Genomic DNA, 19,630 nt, shown 5'->3' with positions numbered 1-19,630 from the left:
CCCATAAAATGGGCACTGGCTAACTAGATTAATTTTACACAACTAAACCAACTGTAGTAATATTTAGAAACAATAAAATGATACCAATTAAAACAATTTTATTTTTTGTGTCATATTGATTAATGGTGCACTAAAATTAACCAAAGACCTTAAAATCAGAATGGTTGCAAGAAGGCATCCACATCTCAGCATTATTACCAACAAGAAGAACAGTTAAGGGAGATGGCCCTGCAATAGTATGAATATTTAATTAATAATTAGTCATGTAATTTCTCCTCAGGAATTATTATCCCTCAAACTGGTTTGTGAATTTAATTATTAGCAGCCTTTTTGTTTCCATGTCCCCTCATTACTGTCAGGATTGATGTAACATAAACTTCATTAAAAATTAAAGCAAGAGTCTTAATTACAAGGCTACCCTGACTGAAGTCAGAATTAGCCAAGTCAGTGATGTGCAAATGAGTGCATTATTTAAGAAACATGCTGGAAGTAGTTATGCTAATGTGGAAGGTTCACAGTAGCAGACCTTTTCACTTGCAGTTGCATATTCATTAAATGCACTATGCAAATTTAATGTAGCAGCCTTAGTAATGCGTTGTTAATTTATTCAGATTTATTGAGTACGACTTGTAAAAAAAGTACAAATTTAATTACTCTATCTGCTAGAATGATATTAGGAGAAATAGTGGAGGTTTAAAATGTGTTGATCTGGATTACTGCAGTTTGATGGAGGATGTAGTATCAAAGGACACAATTTTGATAACTAGGCTTGAAAGAATATTTGATTTACTTATGGAATGATCTAAGAAATCACTAAAATTGCACATGCTACTTCCCAATAGGAAAGTTTAAAAAAAAAAAAAAGTCTCAGTTGTATTAACTTAAGAGCGAAAGCAGTGCTGAGTCCACAGTCTAATGGATGTAATGATCCTACTGAGACCAGTAAAGGTTATGTATGGAGATCTATGGGAAGGAAACTGTCTTTGTGGAAAGTTCACTGGTTATTGCATGTTTCTTTGCAAAGCTGCTGATCATCAAGTTTAACAACAGGAATCCTGTCTCTTTGTAACATTATCAGCAAGCACAAGGCAATTTGCTAGCTCTGGCTGATGTGGAGTTTAAAGTTCTGCTTTTCTTTTTACTTTACAGTTTCCAAACAAAACAACAAGAAGACTGTAAATTTACCATGGTGGAAGAATTCTTAACTGGTATGTTTTTCCCTATGAAGGCTATATGTATAGGGGAAAAACAATCCAATTGGATTGTGGTGTTGACTTCGAAACCTATTCCAAAAAATTTGGACCATTATGAAGAGACTTGTGCCAGCAAGTCATGAGTCCTCGCTGTCATTAGGAATAGAAAACCTGAGCTGGAACAATTAATTTCTAAACGTCTTTGCTTCTCCCCTTTTTAACGGTTCCTGTTTTTTTTTTGTACCACCTCAGGTACATCTTCAAAAGATTAATTACTGCACATCTTGTGCTTATTCAGTCATCAGCTTCATTGCTAGGTATCCATAAAAGTTTAGACAATATGTTTATAAGGGCAAAAGCCTGAACTGCTTAGTGGACAATAAAAGCACAAAAGGACCCAGTTCTTCCTGATGTGTTTAATCCTTCCTCGTTCTCTCCTGTGTAGGTTCATATGTTTTACTCATTACTGGATTGTCTAAGCACCATCAGGCTGTACCTTAGGCTATGCGAGCTTGACACTTGCTAAGGGACTTTTATCACTTTGAACATGTGTGATCCAACCTCCACTGCATGAGAACAGCAAACCTTCTGCGTCTCATTTTAAACTTTAACAAGTTTTTCTGATCCCAGGTACCGAAGTCTTCAGTTTTTAGTCTGTGGTAGCACAGGCCCTTTTGCATTACCAGTCCTCTGGCAAAGCTAATTGGAGAGGTTCTTGCTTTCTTAACTCTTGCCTCTTGTTTCTGCTATGTTGGTGAGGCTACCATCTCCTCTGTCCCCTGAACCACACTGAAGGAATGACTGTCCTGGTTTCAGTTAGAACAGAATTAATTTTCTTCCTAGTAGCTGGTGGAATGCTGTGTTTTGGCTTAGGATGAGAAGAGTGCTGATAACACCCCGATGTTTTAATTGTTGCAGAGCAGTGCTTATACCAAGCCAAGGACACCTCAGCCTTTTGCTCTGTCCTGCCAACAGGCAGGCTGGGGGTGCAGTAAGAGCTGGGAGGGGACAGACCCAGGACAGGTGACCCAAACTAGCCAAAGGGGTATTCCATACCATCTGGGGTCATGCTAAACAATATATAGGGGTGGCTAGCAGGGGGGAGGGGGCTGGACTGCTCGGTTAGGCTGGGCATCGGTCAGCGGGTGGTGAGCAATTGCATTGTGCATCACTTGTTTGTACATATTATTATTATTTTCCTATTATCACCATTGTATTATTATTATTATTGTTGTTATTATTACTTTTGTTATTATTATTTTCCTGTCTTATTAAACTGTCTTTATCTCAACTCACGGGCTTCACTTTCCATTTCTCTCCCCCGTCCCAGAGAGGGAGGGGGAGGGTGAGTGAACGGCTGCGTGGTGTTTAGCTGCCGGCCGGGTTAAACCACGACAATGACCTAGACTGTTCACTTTTCTTTTAAATCACTTAAAGTTAACTGCTGTTATTGATGATTATGTTTCTTAAATTGTGTGGCCACAGCTTATAAGCAGTGGAATGGACAAAGAGTCCATAATTGGATGTGTATTCTTAAGTCATGGATTTGTCTTATAAAAACAAAAAGCCAAACCAAAACAATTTCCCAAACCTTCCTCATTCTCACACCTTCCTTGTGCTTTACTAGTTCTTATAGGCATTACTGTAGAAAACATCAGGGACCTTGTTTTTCTAAACTGGGGGAGTTATTTTTAGCCAAACCCTCTCCTCATCCATCCACCTGGCAAACTCATGCTGAGGCATCATAGCTGGCAATGCAGATCTAACATTGAAACCACTGGGTAAGGGAGACAAGGGGCTACTTGTTCTGGCACACTGCCACCTTCAGCATGTGCCATACTGCAGCCTAAGAGGACAGCATCCATGGGCACAAGGGATGGAAAGGGGAGGTTGGAGACAGAATCAACAGGCTCCTTTCATCGTGACTATACTACTGAACATGGAAGTGTGCACCTACAGCTTCTCTGTCTGTATCTTCAGTGCCTTTCGTTGCTAAATATTGAAACTGACTCTTTGTTCAGTTCTTAATCTGAGCTGGGATCCATCCCATTTTTGCCGGATGGTTTGAAGAATCTGCAGAAATCTGCCAGTCTTTTTCCCCCTGCCTTTCTTGTAAGCAACCGGGTCTGTCAGGTATGGGTAGAAGGCCAACTGCCTCACCTATCTTTTTTTTTTTCTTCCCCATCTCCCCTTAAGGCAGAAAATCCTTTCTGGTAAACTCTTCTGCTCTAAAAAGTAACCATCTTAAGATTGTCACACAAAAAGTACATGTACAGAAGTATTTGCCTCCTCTTATGTCAGGCATCTCACTTCGAACATCAAGCAGTCTGTCTAGCATGCAGGTGGGTTCATCTTGTAGATCTTTGAATTGCTGTCTAGGGATATCTGGGTTCCTATTTCTGTTAGCCTGGTTGGATATCTGAAGTTAGATAGAAAAATTCAGGCCTCTCTACCCTAGTACATTTATATCCCATAATCTAAATTTGTTAACAAGCTGGGCCACATCCTCACACGTTTATTTGCAGCTGTTTATACATAAACATTTATAGCCAAGGTGTTCTTAAAATGTTCTGGGTAAAATTACCCCCTTTGCCTAAGGGAGGATTGCTTGGTATCCTACACATTACAGGAGTGTAGTTTGAAAGGCATATGTGGTGTTAGAAAGTCTTTAATAGTGTAGCCTCTTGAATGGTCTCTGTGAGAAAAAGCAAGAGGTGTGGGTGTGCTGCAAGGCTCTTTCCTGCTCCTTACCGAGATTTCTATTTCATACATACTTCACTGAAAACAGCTCTCCATAAATTCACATTCATTCTTATTTCACTTGCATATCCAGTCATAAGAGAAAAACTTCTGTTAGAAGCATAGGCTGGCTTATCTGACAGCTTGCTCAGAGTGAAGTCTTGGGAAAACTGTGCCTTCGTCATGTGGGTGGTGAGATTAAATGATATGCAGTGTATGCTCAGAGTAGTTGAATGATTAGGCACTTACATCTGTTTAATTAAAGAATGAGCTTCAACCTCTGTTTAATTAAGGACTAGCTCATTTCAGTTGTGATAGCATGCTGGGAGTTTGTGATTCAAATCTAAGGATAGCAGAGAAAAAGGTTGATCTCCTTTCCATCCTTAATAGCCAGTGGTACACAGCACAAAGCAAATAAATGACTTGCGGGTGTGTAATGTAAGAATTTGGCCGTTATCAGAGGAAAGCTATACTTAAGGTAAGATTTGGGTCCATGCGTGGAATAGGAAACCATACGTGTTGGTGGTGGGATGAAGACTAACAAATATCATTTATCAGCTAGCACTATATGTATTCTAGCTTTACCCCTGGAAGGTCTTACTGCCTTAGCTTGGTCTTGTAAGTGCTTTATTGCTATCAGTAAGCCTGAGCACCTTGCAGAAGCCAAGGAGAAAAGGAGCTGCGGCACAGAGACTGCAGCTTAGATTTTGAGAAGCTTGCTGCATCCAATTTATCAGAAGTTATGAAAGAGTCTGGGATAGATCTGAAGTTGTATTCCAACTAGTGGGTTGTCCTTTCACTGTCTTCACTGTGAATTTGTGGCAAACTTTGTTGTAGAATGAAGCTCAAACCAACATTAATGGGAAAAAAAGAAACAAATGAAGGCGGTGCTGTATTGTGTTCTTTTCCTGCAACAGTTAAAGGTAAATAAGAAATTAGTAAGGAAATTAGAAAGAAAAAGCATGAGTTTTTATACATCTGCTGAGGGGGGACTGTTGAAAAGCAATTGTCATGATCAGACTTGCAGATCGATGTACCTAGTTCAGGCTGGCTGTGAATTCTAGCTACGTTGTGACATGGTACTTGGCTGTCCCATAGAGAAGATTGGTGAGTAAACGTGCCTGCTTCCACATTAAGGGATAGCATGAGCCCATGCTAAGGACTCATACTGGAGTATTAAAGGAAACTGGATTAACTTTCAAACTGAAGTGTGGAGTTTGTTCATCACATATTTATCCTGTATGTGTCTGTAGTCCCAATGCACCCACAAAATAACCATTCTGCACATGTGCAATATGAGTAAAGCCAGAATTACACCACACTTAGTATTTATTCTATCCTGTGACTAGTCAGATTGGAGAAACCCCTTAACAGATAAAGTAAGTCCCAGCCTGGATGCCTCAGGTTTCTAGGGGTTGTTGAGTTTCCAAGCTGAGATACGAGGCAGACAGATCATTAAAAGCCTGTGTATGCCTGTGGCATAGCAACTGCAATATAGCTTACAGAAAGCCAGCCTATTCCCTCTGCTGTCAAGCATAATCTCGTGGTGGTGCTTCTGTGCTTCTGGCCTGAAGACAAGGCAGAATTTGGGGGATGCTTGGGTGACGTAACCTTTAACCTTGTCACATATGTCACAACATTTAGGCTTACTGTAGCAACAGTCATACATGTAAGATGCAGCAATACTTCTGCTGTCCAGTTCTGAGTCCAGGTACCTTTGATGTCTGTATCAACTTTGAAACTTGGTCAGAAGGAAGTAGGTATGTAGCTTTTTTTTGAAAAAATCTGATTATATATGACTTTAATTTTTTGCAGCTATTTGCTAGTATAATTAAATTAAAATTTGAAATAAACAATTATTTTAAAAGTAGCTCTTTTTTCACTACAATAACTTAGTATTGTTTGGAAATATTTTTATAACAAATAATTTATTGTGTATAGACTTAATTTTGGTAGATACTATGCTTTCATTTGTAATTAATCTGACTGGCATTTTCTGACCAGGAAGTTGTAAGGATTATGAATTTTGGAAGAGGTCATCTCATGCTTCAGTGTATGTGATGACTGTAACTAATACAATAAGATGAAGCATTGCTCTATTAATAGGTTTCTTTTCCCATATCTGCTGTTTGTTCAGTCTTCCTCAGTGTTTGTTGATGCATGGCATCTGCTCTTAGACACAAGGTATGGGAGTATTGCTTTTTTGCAGGATGGTGCTTTCTGTATTGTGCGTATGTAGTAGCTAGTAAGAGAAGCAATTCAGTCAACACACGTGCATAACTTGTCAGACTAGATGCAATTACAGCCCTTTCTAGATCATCCCTATGGTTTTATAAAGATCATACATGAAGAAAACCACAGTTGTTAGTTTGTGACAGGAGCACATTCCTGTACTGAACTTTTTAAAAAGACAATTTGTCTTTAACTTGAGGAAAAAAAAAATGTAGCTTTCTTGTTGGAGTTGTGTTTTAGTTTTTTCTCAGGACTTTAAAAAGGCTAGGCTACTCTGAATACTGGGCAAGCAGAGCAGCTGAAGCCATCCTCGGTGCAAGTTTCCTATCCCAGTGAATAATTTCTCTGCTATTATGGGTATTCTTTTATTTACAAATTCTTTTATTCACAAATTAAACCGGTTCACAAGTTTGGGCAGCCTCTCATCTTCCTGCCTCCCCAATCCTCCACCTACCATATTAACTGGAGGACAAGTTTATGATCTCATTAGTTCTGCGTATTGGTTCACTCAGGACAAATGTAAGCTTAAAAATGTCACTCAACTTTGACCTGTTATGAAAGCATTTAACCCACCAAAGACTACTCAGGTATTTCTGAGCCATTTGACAACTCCAGTATCTGACTTCCTGTAAAAGCTACATTAAAAAAAAACAAACAAACAAACAAACAAAAAAAAAAAACAAAAAACAAAACAACTTTGAGCAGATGCCTTTGTTCACCAGAATCACTGCAGATCCAGAGAACTGAGCTTCCAGAAGCATTTTCTTTGCTGTGCCAAGTCTTGCTCGCAGCTTGTACAGACACACTTCTGTGCTGATGCAAAAGAAAAATTGATTATAGCGGGCTGGCAATCGCATGAGGTCGGGCACCTTCTTCCTTGATTGGCTTATGACCTGCTGATGCAAGGGAGACTGGTTCTTCTTGTTGTTCTCTCCGTTGTGTCACACTGCATTGTGCTTTGTCACACTGCATCTGCATTGTCAGTCCACACTTGAATCTTGTTGAGGTCGCCACCTGAATTCTTGCTGCAGGGAGTTTGAGGGTTTAACTGTATCACGTGTCACTCCTGGTGATACCTCCCTGATTAATCAGAGATTAATCTCCTGATGCAGTTCCCGACAGCTCTAACAGGCTGTGATGTTCTGGGATAATGCTGTAACTCATACTTCCTGCTGCTTGAAGCCATTATTTTTCATGTAAGGTATGTTGGTCCTATATAGCGATTTTTACAGGTGTCTTTGTATCCCATGACAAAGATTTGAGGCCTGGCACTACTTTTTCTATGTTATTATTGTAATTCCAAGCTCTATAAGCTATTCTGGGGGCCCCTTCTCTGTCAGGTATTCGGAATTTACAGTCTGTCTCCCTTGCCCTCTTTGTCAGACACGAAGGCTCTCTTGCCTTAACTGAAGATGATTTGCCATATGGTAAAATGGGTTTGCTCTCTATTAAATGTTTTTAATTGCGGTGTGTTTACAAAGAGCTCTGTAAATACTTACATATCTGATGCTGCTAGAAATTAGTTTTATACTAGGTTTTCCTGGGCCTATTCCAAATGGTGCTGTTCAGAGAAGTTAAATTACATTTGCTGCCATTCAGAGCTTAATGACGGCATGCCCAGCATGAGGCTGTATGGCATCGTGCTTCTCACGCGCCCATAAATAAGACTTCAAAAGGATTACTTCAAATGATATAGGTGAGTAAGCTCACAGTGAGGTCTGGCAGGAATGCCTGCTCTAGTAGCACTGATGAAATTACTTGTATGATTTAAAGCCAGAGACTCAGCAAGTGTAATTAATCTTAAACTCTGTTGTTTGCACTAGAATTTTACATTGATTTTTTTTTTTTTTTTAGTTACCACACATAAACAGAGTGTGATCCTGTCAACACTTTTTCAAAAGGCTCCTTACTGCTTTCCATGACAAGTTTAATTTGAAAGAGAACATTCTTTGCTCTTGAAGAAGGCTGAAACACAAGCATCAGACTTGCGGAAATAAGTGTTTCTGTGCCATTTTAATACATGAAATTTCAGTGTAACTGGTGTGTAAAAGCCTACTAGATATCTTAAATATGTTACAGATGTGAGGTGCGTGTATGCTAAGTTGGCACAAAGCATTCCAGACAGGAACCATGGCACAAAGCAGCCCTGTCCAGGAAGCTGTGGTAGAGTTCAAAGAATTCTCAGCTGAGTGAAATAAGACACGGGCTAAATGTTTTGTTGGACTACATGCAATCATACAGTTATCAAAATATTTGTTAATAATATATGAATCTTCTAAACATCTTCTTGAAATATCCTTGGAGGAAATGTGCAAAACAAGTTATCCAGGGCAAGTTAATCTCTAACAAACAGTATTTTGAGTTTGGGTACCAGATAAATGTTTAGAGGAAATGATTTTGGAAAGCATTTTTGGAATGTTTCTATGAGCATTCTGCTTTATACCTACTATCATAATAAACAGTGGCTCTGCAAAAGGGGAGCTCTTGGTTGGATGCTTCTGATGTCATTAATAAGCATTGGGGAAAAATAAGTGGAAAATAACTGAGGCTAGGGACTCAGTTCTAACTAAGATACCTCAGTCTCCATTGAAATTCAGGCTCTTGGGCAATGCTGTCCTTGGGTTTAACTATCCAGTGCTAGTCTTTCAGTCATCCCAAGCTTCCACATGAATATTTTCCTGACATTGCAGACATGAAAGATGCAGTGGGTCTGTTTCATGTTTCCTGAGGCCTGGTAGGTATCTTGCTAGTTGCTGCACTGCTCTGTAACACCGGCGTGGGAAGGGCTATAAGAAGATGTATAAAAGCTCTGCTGGAACAGGGTTCAACCTGCCTTGTTACACAGCTACGAGTGTTGGTATGATGAAACAGGAAAGAGTGTGAGGAACATCCACTGTGCTTTTCGGAGCTGTTTTGTGTTGCGTCTCTCACAGAAACAGAGCTAAGGGCACTGAAGCTTCTGCAGACTGATTCTAACTGCTTATTGGCAAATGGGGTGTGCCTTCCCCATCATGATCTTATTTTTCTTGGACATGATGCATATCTAGTCTTTAATTTATTGAAATCTTTGTTTACTGTGTCCCTGTAGCTTGAACAGGTCATAGCAATGATGAATGGTTTAGGAATAAGGGTAAGCCTTCGGGTTAGATTTCATAGCTGCCATAGGTACTGGGTATAAGTAGCTTAGGTAGAGTAGGAAGGGCATGCAGGGCTACCTGTGTGGGAGGAGTCTGAACTGCGACACCATGGCTACATGGCAGCACCTGACTGAGGAAATACAAGAGGAGAAAGTTTAGAGAGAAGAATATTCAGAGCCAAATACTCTTCTGGTGTAAGTTACTTTAGCTGCACTGGCTGTGGGGGAGCTGAGAAGACCTGTGCGATTTGAGGATGTGCATTTGTATCACCAGAGAATTTCTTCTCCTGGGCTTCCTGACTCTGAAACATTAGAGCACTAATACACCTTGATTCTCCAGCCTCCTTTAAGTTTTAAATGTCTGTCTTTTGGGTATGGTCTTAATAGACTAGGGCTTTAGGACCAGTTTCTCTGAGAAGCCGGTACTGCTCAAGAAGGGCCCTTGACACCATTCTGACTTAATGCTAGACACATCTGCAGCTACTTGGACAAAATTGACATTGTCTAGAGAGCAAAGCAATCACCTAGTGTAGCATTACAGAGCATTTACACTTGAGCCATGTTACCAGGCAGTAAATCTTGACCTTTAGGAGTTCAGAGATTAGATTTCTTTGCTACAAGCGCTTGAGATATTGTTAGGCATTTGTTGCTATTCTAAGCAGATTTCAGGGGTTACCTTTGGGTTTAAATCATAGCATCAATCATTTTTGGAAGGTTCTTTTAAAGCTGAGATAGCTTCAGATAGAAAGTAGGATTACTTTTACATTTATTGTTAGTAGTTGGCGAGAAGCAAAAAGGGGGAGGGGGGCAGAGGAGGCAGAAGACTGCTGTAACTTTGAGTGTTTTTTTTCCCTGTACAGTTATTTTACAGCATTTGGAGGTGAAGAAATTATTTTCCATTCTACGAACTAAGGCACTTATTTCAATGAGTTTATAAACTAAAAAGACTTCAAAATAGGTCTGAAGAAAGGCACGATTTAAAACAAACACGTTTTAAAAATAGCAGTCCGTCAAATTCCTGCTGATCTATAAGTAGACACAGTATTCATCATCTGTTAATACTGATAAATGCTTGAAAGTAACTTGTGTTTTATAGTTATGTTCAAACCCATCCCTTCAGAAAGACAGGTCAGTAAGATGTCAAACCAGGCCAAAGAGCCTCTGCTGCAGTCAGCAATCCCTCCTTTCCAGACAGAAAACCACTGATGATCAAAATGCAGGGAGGCGCACGTAGCATCTAACTGGGAATCTCATCTACTTTTTCTCTGAGATAGAAGAATCAACACTCTTTAAGATGTTACTTTCTTTTTCCTGTCTCTTTGCCCAAACCATTGGAGTAGGTCTCAGACCCATATTTCTGTCTTTTACCTCAAGCTTATTCTTCCTAAACAGAGTTACAGCCATGAAAAAAGACTAGCTTTTCATCCAAAGTTTATATTAATATACACATGCACACAGATGTACATCTTGTAATTGCTAGCAAACGCGTGTTCCACATGGTGCTGCAGTTAGAATTTGGTAATCCTGGAATGCTTTCAGAAGAAAATCACCAAAAGAGTAAGGGATTTTTGCTCCCTACCCAGGCCAGTGTTCCAGCATGGGAACACGCTCTAACCCCTTGGGCATTGCATTAGAGAAGGGCTGGAGAGCACTTGGAGAATACAGAAAGGGAAACTTTTATTGAGAAAAGAGAAGAACGATTAAAGTGATTAACTACCATGAAGCTGTTCATTACAGAGTGCTTTAAAGTCTAAGTCTCCCAGCCCCTAGGGTTTTACTTTCTTGCCTTCTTTAATCCTGTGAAGTAAAAGAATAGGGATTTTCCTCTGAAGAAAGGAAGGGAAAGCTTGACAAGTGGGAGGAGCTCAGAAGGGGGTAAAACCTTTGTTTTATTGCTATTTGAAATCTGTAATTGATATTTATAAAACTTCATGATGAAGTAAGCTCTTCCAGCCCTTCAGAGACCACAGCCTCCAAAGTTATTTTGCTAACATTTGCTCCTAGGCAAACCCCATAAATGTACAATACAACAATGTGCTACAACTGCCTGGGCGACCTTCAGCTGAGCGGTTCCACTCCCTGTGCAGGTGATCAGCACTGTCCTCACAAGTCCTGGGTCTTGTTGCTGGTCTCTTAACAGCAACCAATTTTGAAATAACCAGGCACTGAAAGCAGCAGGTGGATATTTGACTAGCTTTCTAGAATTGTCTAAGTTTCTTTGAACACTTTTGGGATATCTTGCAAAGTATTAGAGTTTGGCCTTCAACACTTTGTCCTGCAGCCTTTGAAACCCTGGCCAGTGAAAACACCAATTTGAGCATATTTGGAGGTAATGACAAAACTCCCAGTGAGATCCATAGGAGCAAAAAGGCATCTGTCTTGGGAGATGATGCCTAAGGGAGCTGAAGGCAACAGAGCTATTACCAGTTTCTCTTCTTCTGTTTCTCACGTGATTGAAGATGTCAGACCTGTATCTGAACTCCCTCTGGTCTTCATTTTGCACAACTCTTCTGACTTACTATCCATGGTTCTGCATCACTATCTACCATGGTGTTGTGTGATTCCTCTGCTCTGAGCATCTAAGCATGTCACAGACTGTAGTGTGTTGGCAGTAAAGCTGTTAAGGCAGTGCCATTTCTGTTGTTATGGATGAGAAGTTGTGTTACATTTTCTCTGATTGGGTCCTCTCAGGTACTGGGACTCAGGTACCTAAATGTCTTTTGAGCTTCTAGGTTAAAATGGGAGTCATGTAGGAGCTCTGACACAGAGGAAAAAATAATAAAGAACCAAAAATCAGGTTCCTTGAGTCATAAGCCAGCAGCCTAGCTTGCCTTTACATCCTAAGTGAAATCAGAAGTGAGGCCTTCAGACTGGGGTACGTGAAGTGCTGTCTTAAGTCAAAGCACCAAAGGGCTTTGGTATAAAGCCTTGTGAAATGTTGATATGCTTTGTTGTACTTAAATTCTGAAATGTGTGCTGCTTGTTTGAAACAGCATACATAGTATAGAAAACACGTCCTTTTGATTAAACTAAAATAAAAGGCAGGAAAGCATAATCTAATTAAGACTGACTATGCTGAACCTCCATAGAAGTTTTCGGTTTGACTTGTTTCCCTCCTACTTCCTCCCCCAAGAAGACACGCAGTTGTTCCTACTAGCAAAAGCATGGTGTGCAGTGGTTGCTATGGTAATTATTTCTTGTAATGAGTTAGAGTTATAAATGGCTAGGATTTAATGAAGAGTTCCCTCAGGAATATCTTGATCAGTTCAGATTGCCTTCTCTGGGCTATGCATCCCTGTGAGAAACACCAGGGTGCCAGACATTCATACACTGCAGCAGCAGCAGGATGGTTACGGTGTTTCATCACTTCTGAAATCTCCCACACTTTTTGCAAGCTAATTCTGTAGAAAACACAAGTGATGCAGAGTTCACTAATGAATCAGGCTGGGAATCTGCACGGCTCTGTGTCCCTGTACTGAGGGAGGTACTCTTGGTGGCCATGTCCAACGCACAGTACAAATGTGGAGTGGCAATAATGATTTTCAGGTTTACAGAAGCTGAAAGAATACTAATGGATTCTGTTTAAAATAAAATGATCACCCTCTTTCATGTATATGACTGCTTTGTACCATTCTAAAGGGTCCATATACCTTGCAGAGGCAAGTGATGTGTTAATGTGGGCAATGTGCAAACCTCAAACCAGATTTAAAACGTGTGCTTCTCATCAAAACTTTGTATCTTAGATCTTTATAGAAACCCAGTAGAATGTTATTAAAGCAGTTATCTTTTACAGTTTGAGTCTCTAAAAATCTTAATTTCATTTTGAGATTTTGAAGGAAATAGATAACTTGGTTCAGCAGTCCATAAGGTATTCCAGAGACTTAAATGAGTCACAGAATTGTAGGGGTTGGAAGGGACCTCCAGAGGTCATCGGGTCCAGCCCTTCTGCCAAAGCAGGTTCCTTAGAGCAGGTTGCCCAGGTAGGCGTCCAGACAGGCCTTGAAAATCTCCAGAGAAGGAGACTCCACAACCTTCCTGGGCAGCCTGTCCCAGTGCTCCATCACCCTCACCATGAAGAAGCTCTTTTGCGTGTTGGGGAGGAACTTCCTGGGCTCCTTTTTGTGGCCATGGCCCCTTGTCCTGTCCCCACAGACCATTGAAAAGAGGTTGGCCATATCCCTTTGTCTCCTGCACTTAAGGCATTTATAAACATTAGTAAGATCCCCTCTCAGTCTTCTGTTCTCCAGGCTGAACAGACCCAGGTCTCTCAGCCTTTCCTCACAGGGGAGATGCTCCAGGCCCTGTATCATCTTTGTGGCCCTCTGCTGGACTCTTTCCAGGAGATCCCTGTCTTTTTTGTGCTTGAAGGCTGTCAAACAGTAGTAACGCTGCTACCAGGTGTGCTAGGAGCCAGTATACAGGTAATGGTTACGGTTACCTCCTGTCAAGTGTACAAATCGAGGTTAGAGGACTGGTTCTCTTACTAGGCCACAAACAGGTTCTCCCTGCAGTTTGGCTGTACAGCAAATGGTTTGGTTTGTTTAGCAGTGGGGATGCAATGTGCTGTTTATTTTTGGAAAATGGTGGACATGAGAACTGAAAAAAATAATTTACGGAGTTTAATATATCAAATACAGATCTATCTCTCATGTGTTCTTTGGGGCAGTCTCTACAAAGGCACCTTGTAAGGCCAAGTCAGGTCCGTATTGGTCTGAACAGATGCTTCCCTCTGAAGGCATTGATTCCTAGGGGGTGACCTGGGTTGAATCACTCTCACTAGCTGCTGATTTCTGTGGACTTCCTGAACTGGAGTGGGGCCCAGATGCAGTGCGTGTTGGGAGGTGGCATGAGGCAAGGAATAACTTCAGCACAGGTTGCAAAACTGCTCCAAACTTGGAGAGTTTGTTGGGGGGGGGAGTGGGGGGGGGGAACAACAGCGTGGGGGGGATGTTCAGTGTGTTGTATGTTAATTTACCTGAAATAAAAACATCAGGGTTATAATCGATGCACTTTTGGTTACTCCATTTGCTGATTTAATACTTAAGCTGGTTAATTAGGAAAAGTTTTTTTTCTGAGATGTACAAAACCTCTTCAGAAGTGATTTATTTTATAGAGAGATTGTTTTAAAATTGACTTTTGTCTGAACAGAGACATTTACATTTCAAGTATTTAAAAGTGACTCTGTCAGAATCTCTCACATTCTTCGTCCATCTCGTTCAGCTAATCTCTGTGCTGTTCCCCTTTTACCAGACATACCAAGGGTTCTTTTGTCGAGAGCATTGTTTTTCAGACTGTGCTAATGCATCTTTAATCATTTGTCTTCCTCTTTCTTATGCATTCGCTGTATAGTTCTGGGTGGAATTGCCTCTTCAGATTTTTTCTGTCTTGCAGTGGCATATTCAGACTCAAATTGTTGTGCTCAGTAGTGCCATTGTCACATTATAACAGGGAAGATGCTTCATCATGTGTCGTAAAATGAGCTGAAATCTTCAGTGAGGAGCTGAGGGATCATGCTTTAGAAAAATATTCATTTTTATGCACCAAGCCATTACACTGGAAGAGGAGACTTTCAAGCTGTCCAAGTATTTTCAATCTGTAATATCACTGTATTATGTTAACAAGATGTGGTGCATGAGGTTTTCAGTATTCTGGATTATAAATGTATAAAATTTAAAGATTTTTGTAAATGGCCAGTTTGCTTTTAGATTGTAAATTTGGTAGTCACTAACAGCAAACTTTGGCTTCAAAATATTAGTAAATTAGGTAATAGTATTAGTCTAATTAATACAGTCAAGTAAGACACTGCCTCTTTTACTGTTGCTATTTTACAATTATGGTCTTAGAACTGCCTACATGTTCAGGTAATTCTGTGAAAGGTGGCAAAGGCATACAGATGATCTCATTGTTAAACAATAGCTCATTAATTTTGGTCATTTATAGAAAGGTATTTAAGGGGAAGATGGTGATGAAAACAAATACATATTATCCAGGAACAGAAAGACCATATAGATGCAGGAAAACAAAGAAGGTATCACAGTTCAGCAAGCTAAAATTTGGTTTAACGAAATTGGACAGTTTGAATGAAAAAGCTACATAAAATTTGTGAAAATACTTGTTTAAGTCAATCTTACTATACTTGTTATGGGAAACAATTTTGAAATCATCACAACGAATCTTCTGTGTCTCTGTGAGAACTTGTATATGCAGGAAAGTACAAAATCTGTTGCTTAAATCATTTCTGTGGAGTTATGAATGTATGGCTGGAACTTTGCTTTTTGAGCAGTGAGATTATGGTGGTGGTTGTGCTCCTTGTGTTCTAGTGCTCTGTGGCTGTTGGTAGTTTACGGTTACCTGTAACTTGGGTTGCTGGGATCAGTTTCCAAAAGAGAGGCCTTTTGGGGGAAGTGTCATTGACTTTTTGGAGTCTTGTGCTTTCATGCTGTTTCTGTGGATTTTTTTTTTTTGTTTTGTTTTGTTTTATAAAGTAGCAATGGCAACAAGAATTGCTGACACCATGCAGAAAAAGAGAAATAAGGGCTGTCACCTTCTTACTGCTGTTAGCAGTGCTAATAACACATAGGAAATCACCTGCCAGCTTATCTGCCAATTTAACTGTAATAAAGTAATAAGAAACTATGTTCCGATTAAGGGCAAGATTTTGAGAGTTTTTTATGAGCCAAAAAAATGGGTTGAAAACATCATTTTTACCTGTTTGAAAATTCACCTAATTCTGAGGATGCCTCTTACATTGCCAGGAGAACTTTGAACTGCTGCTCTTCCTCACCAGTTCCTTACTGTATATCAGAGAGCTCTTCGGTTCTTTTCTACGTTTTTTTTTTTTTCTTTTTTTATCCCCCCCTCAAACTTTTCTCTCAACACAGTGATATTTGACTCCTTACCTGACAGAATGAGGCTACTTGGACTGTTGCCTCGCTTGGGATTTTAGTTTGAGTTATAGGCTGAAACCAATGGGAATGGAATCATCAATTTTAAGTCCTAAGCAGGAAGGTGAAAACTGTTCTTGTATTTAAACCTCAAGACTTTTCTCATTTGCCCACTTTGTTGAACTGCAGTTGAAATTTGCCAAGACTTTGCAATGAAAAGCTGAACCAAGAAGAGAGTTCTGCAAAGAAAAAGGAAGTTTTTCCAGAAGATCTACAGGTAACATCCTGAGGGGTATATTCAACCAATGTTAAAGGATGCAGAGTGCCTCTGAGAAGGAGCACCGTAGCTTGAAAAGGAACATGTAGTCACTAGGCTAAGAAATGGAGAATGGCTGCTTTTTTGTTTTGGTTTGACTTTGTAGTTAATATTTGGTTGGTTGTTGTTGTTAATATTCAGGCAATATTGCTGCAGTTTTTTCTGTGTATCTAAATCAACTGATTGCAGGTGGCATCTAATACCTGCAATCAGTTGATTTAGATACATAGAAAATGTATATAAAGGAGTATAATATAAATGTAAAGGAGTGGGGTTGTGTGCCTGCGTATTATAGGTAATACCAAGGGACTGGGATTGGGACTTTTTTACATGCCATATAATTTCTTCAATGGTAAAAGTAAATACCAGAGCTTGTAAATATTTTTCATGTTTAAACATGATCTCATATGATCAACAGTGATCTGATATTCTTTTCTGCTACATTAATCATTTAGAAGCCAGTAAAGCAGTTCTTTGATGCCTCATGGTTTTGAACGTATAGCACAAGGAACATTTTTTAGCAGGTAGACTATTACAGTCTTCATTTGAGATCAGGTAGTAACCTAGAATGAGCTTTTTGATTTGTCCCTTTACTTTTTTTCTTATACAGAAAAATAATCCTAGGCAGAATTTCGTATGTTTATTCAGCAAACTAAGGAAAAAGTGCTCATGTATACACACATGCCAAATTTTAATAGACAGAAGAATGCCTTCAGTTGTGCCATATGCTTTTTCCACATCTGGCTCATCAGCTGTTGATACTGTGCTTGACACCTTCTTTGTAATGTATATGAAGCTATGACCACGCAGTCACAGAACTGATATAATATGACCTCAGACACCATATGTAATTGGTAACTGAAGAACATTAATTTGAAAACTGGGGTATTGCCATCTGATCTACAATGTTGAAGTGCTTCAGCACAGGACACCAACCTAACCTTTGATAGGTGAAGAAGACAAAAGAAACAACTTCTGGGGCGAGATACAGAGAAAAGGCAGACTAGACTTCTTGCTGAGAGACTGGATTCTAGAAAATCTTCCCAACTGGTTAGAAAGAATTGAAATGAACAGAGAGTAGGGCACTGGAACAGAAAGCTTATGGTATTTGTAGTTGGGATACCAGAAAAGGAGAGAGAAGACTTCCTGGCGAGGAATGAATAGGCCTTTCCTTTGTACATGCCATCATGCTTTTTCAGGGCACAGATGAGTAGAAAGAAGACCAGAATAAGGAGAATAAATAAAGGAAGAGATCTAGGGTCTCAGGGAATACTCCTAGTGCTAGGAGGTCAGAGAGAATTGCCTGAGGAAGGGATCAGGTATTGATGCCAGTAGCTACAACTCACTCCGGCTTGCTTACTCAATACGTGAGGAACAAATGAGAAAGATTAGAAGCAGTGAGATGAATGTGTTTGGTATAATGGATTAAATAACTGGAGGATCAAATGGCAGTGAATCTATACAGTAGAAAGTAAGCAGGAAAGAATAGGAATTCTTATGGTGTTCTGAGAGCCTTGGCTGGAAGAGTGGGAAAGGCAGAGATATTTTTTTTTTTATATATTCTGTGCTGAAAAAACATGTGGTGATATATGTATGATTAATTGCCTAAATGTACCATAAAGCATCCCACCCTCATACACTTATCTTCCAAGCAAAACTAAGTGCTCTAGAGAATGTAGTACTGATGCTTGAGACCAGGGAATGTGCTTCTGAGCAGTGACTCTCAAAGGACCCTTTTTTCAGGGGGAAGAGAATTAGAGTCTACAGACTATTTGCTACTTTTCTCTTTCCCAAAGTGTACAACCTTCTGTATGAGACATGTCAGAAGAAATCTGTCAGCCAGCAAAGAATCCTCCTTGATAGCAAACTAGACCATAAATAATGCCCTCTACACAGCACAGAAAATTCACAAACTGAGGAGAAAAAAACAATACAGAATTATTAATTGCCTCTTTAAGAATATAAAACCACTCTGCTGCTTGGAGCAGTGCAGCTCTTTAGGATCTTTATCTGCTAATGACCACTGGATTCTGAGGGGCTAGGGTTGTCTTCCCAATTATTTAAGAACCTGAAGCAGTCTTTGAGTGACGATTATTAAAAAGGAAAATCAAAGCAATTTGCTGTACTGTGCATTAAAATGATTGTTTTATGGTACTGTGTTTTTATGTAATTTAACACTTAGAAAACTAAAGACAGATTAAACTTAAAAAATCTGTTTTCTGCTATTTCCAAGGTTTTCTTCCAAAGTCAAGAATATTTTGGTTATTTTGAAAAAATCTTTAAGGAGATTTCTCTCAGAAGTGGGGAATATACTATTCCTTTATTTCTCTTTGGGCTGTACGGATTTGAAAAAGCGTGGCCTCCTATGGAGAAAAGGCAGTGCTGAAGGACTGTGCTTCTGTTTGTACGGAAACTCAAGCTGAGCAGGACCACTGTTGTTCCTGCTCTTCATCCATTGCATGCTAGCTGTGTGCTGGTCGGATTGTAGCTGGTTGTTGAATAGTTACCTTGCTGGACTGTGGGATTTCTGCTCCGGTCCACCTGTACCCCAGGCAGTTAGAGCTGGGGGGTGGAGGAGGCTTGCTTGTGACCTTCAGCTGACAGGCTCATTTATACCCAGGCCTCAAGAAAAGACTGGTGCACCTCCCTTAATTCCAATACCTCCAATATAAAAGCAAAAGACTGCAGATTAATTTGTGTTGAGAGGAACCTTTAGACACAGGGTTGATTTCAGAGCTTGATCAGGTTTGCTCATGGCCTTGTCAAGTCTGGTATTGAATATCTCTACAGCTGGAGATTTCACCGTCCCTCTCTGGCACAGATGTGAGAGAAAAAGAAGACTCCTTGTTTTGTGGCAATGATGTGAGGGAAAAGGATCCTCTTCCACTGTAATTGTATTGAATGGATCTGTGATTTTTTCCAACAACACCTGTTAAATGTTTACTGATTCTGTTTTCCAACAGAATCTGTCAAATGGGGAAACTTGTGGTCTTTCTCTTATATAGGGAGTCACTTCAGAGTCTGGTTTCAGTATTGTATCCACTAGAATTTCAATATTTGGAAAAGCAAAGCTTTCCCTAGAGAAAGCATCACCTAAGTAGCAAGCATCACCTCTCAGAAATGTGAGCAG

Source organism: Netta rufina (assembly GCF_964035555.1).
Source record: "Netta rufina genome assembly, chromosome: 11".
Taxonomy (NCBI): Eukaryota; Metazoa; Chordata; class Aves; order Anseriformes; family Anatidae; genus Netta; species Netta rufina.
The sequence above is the reverse complement of the archived record's forward strand: the minus strand, read 5'-3'. Positions refer to the sequence as shown.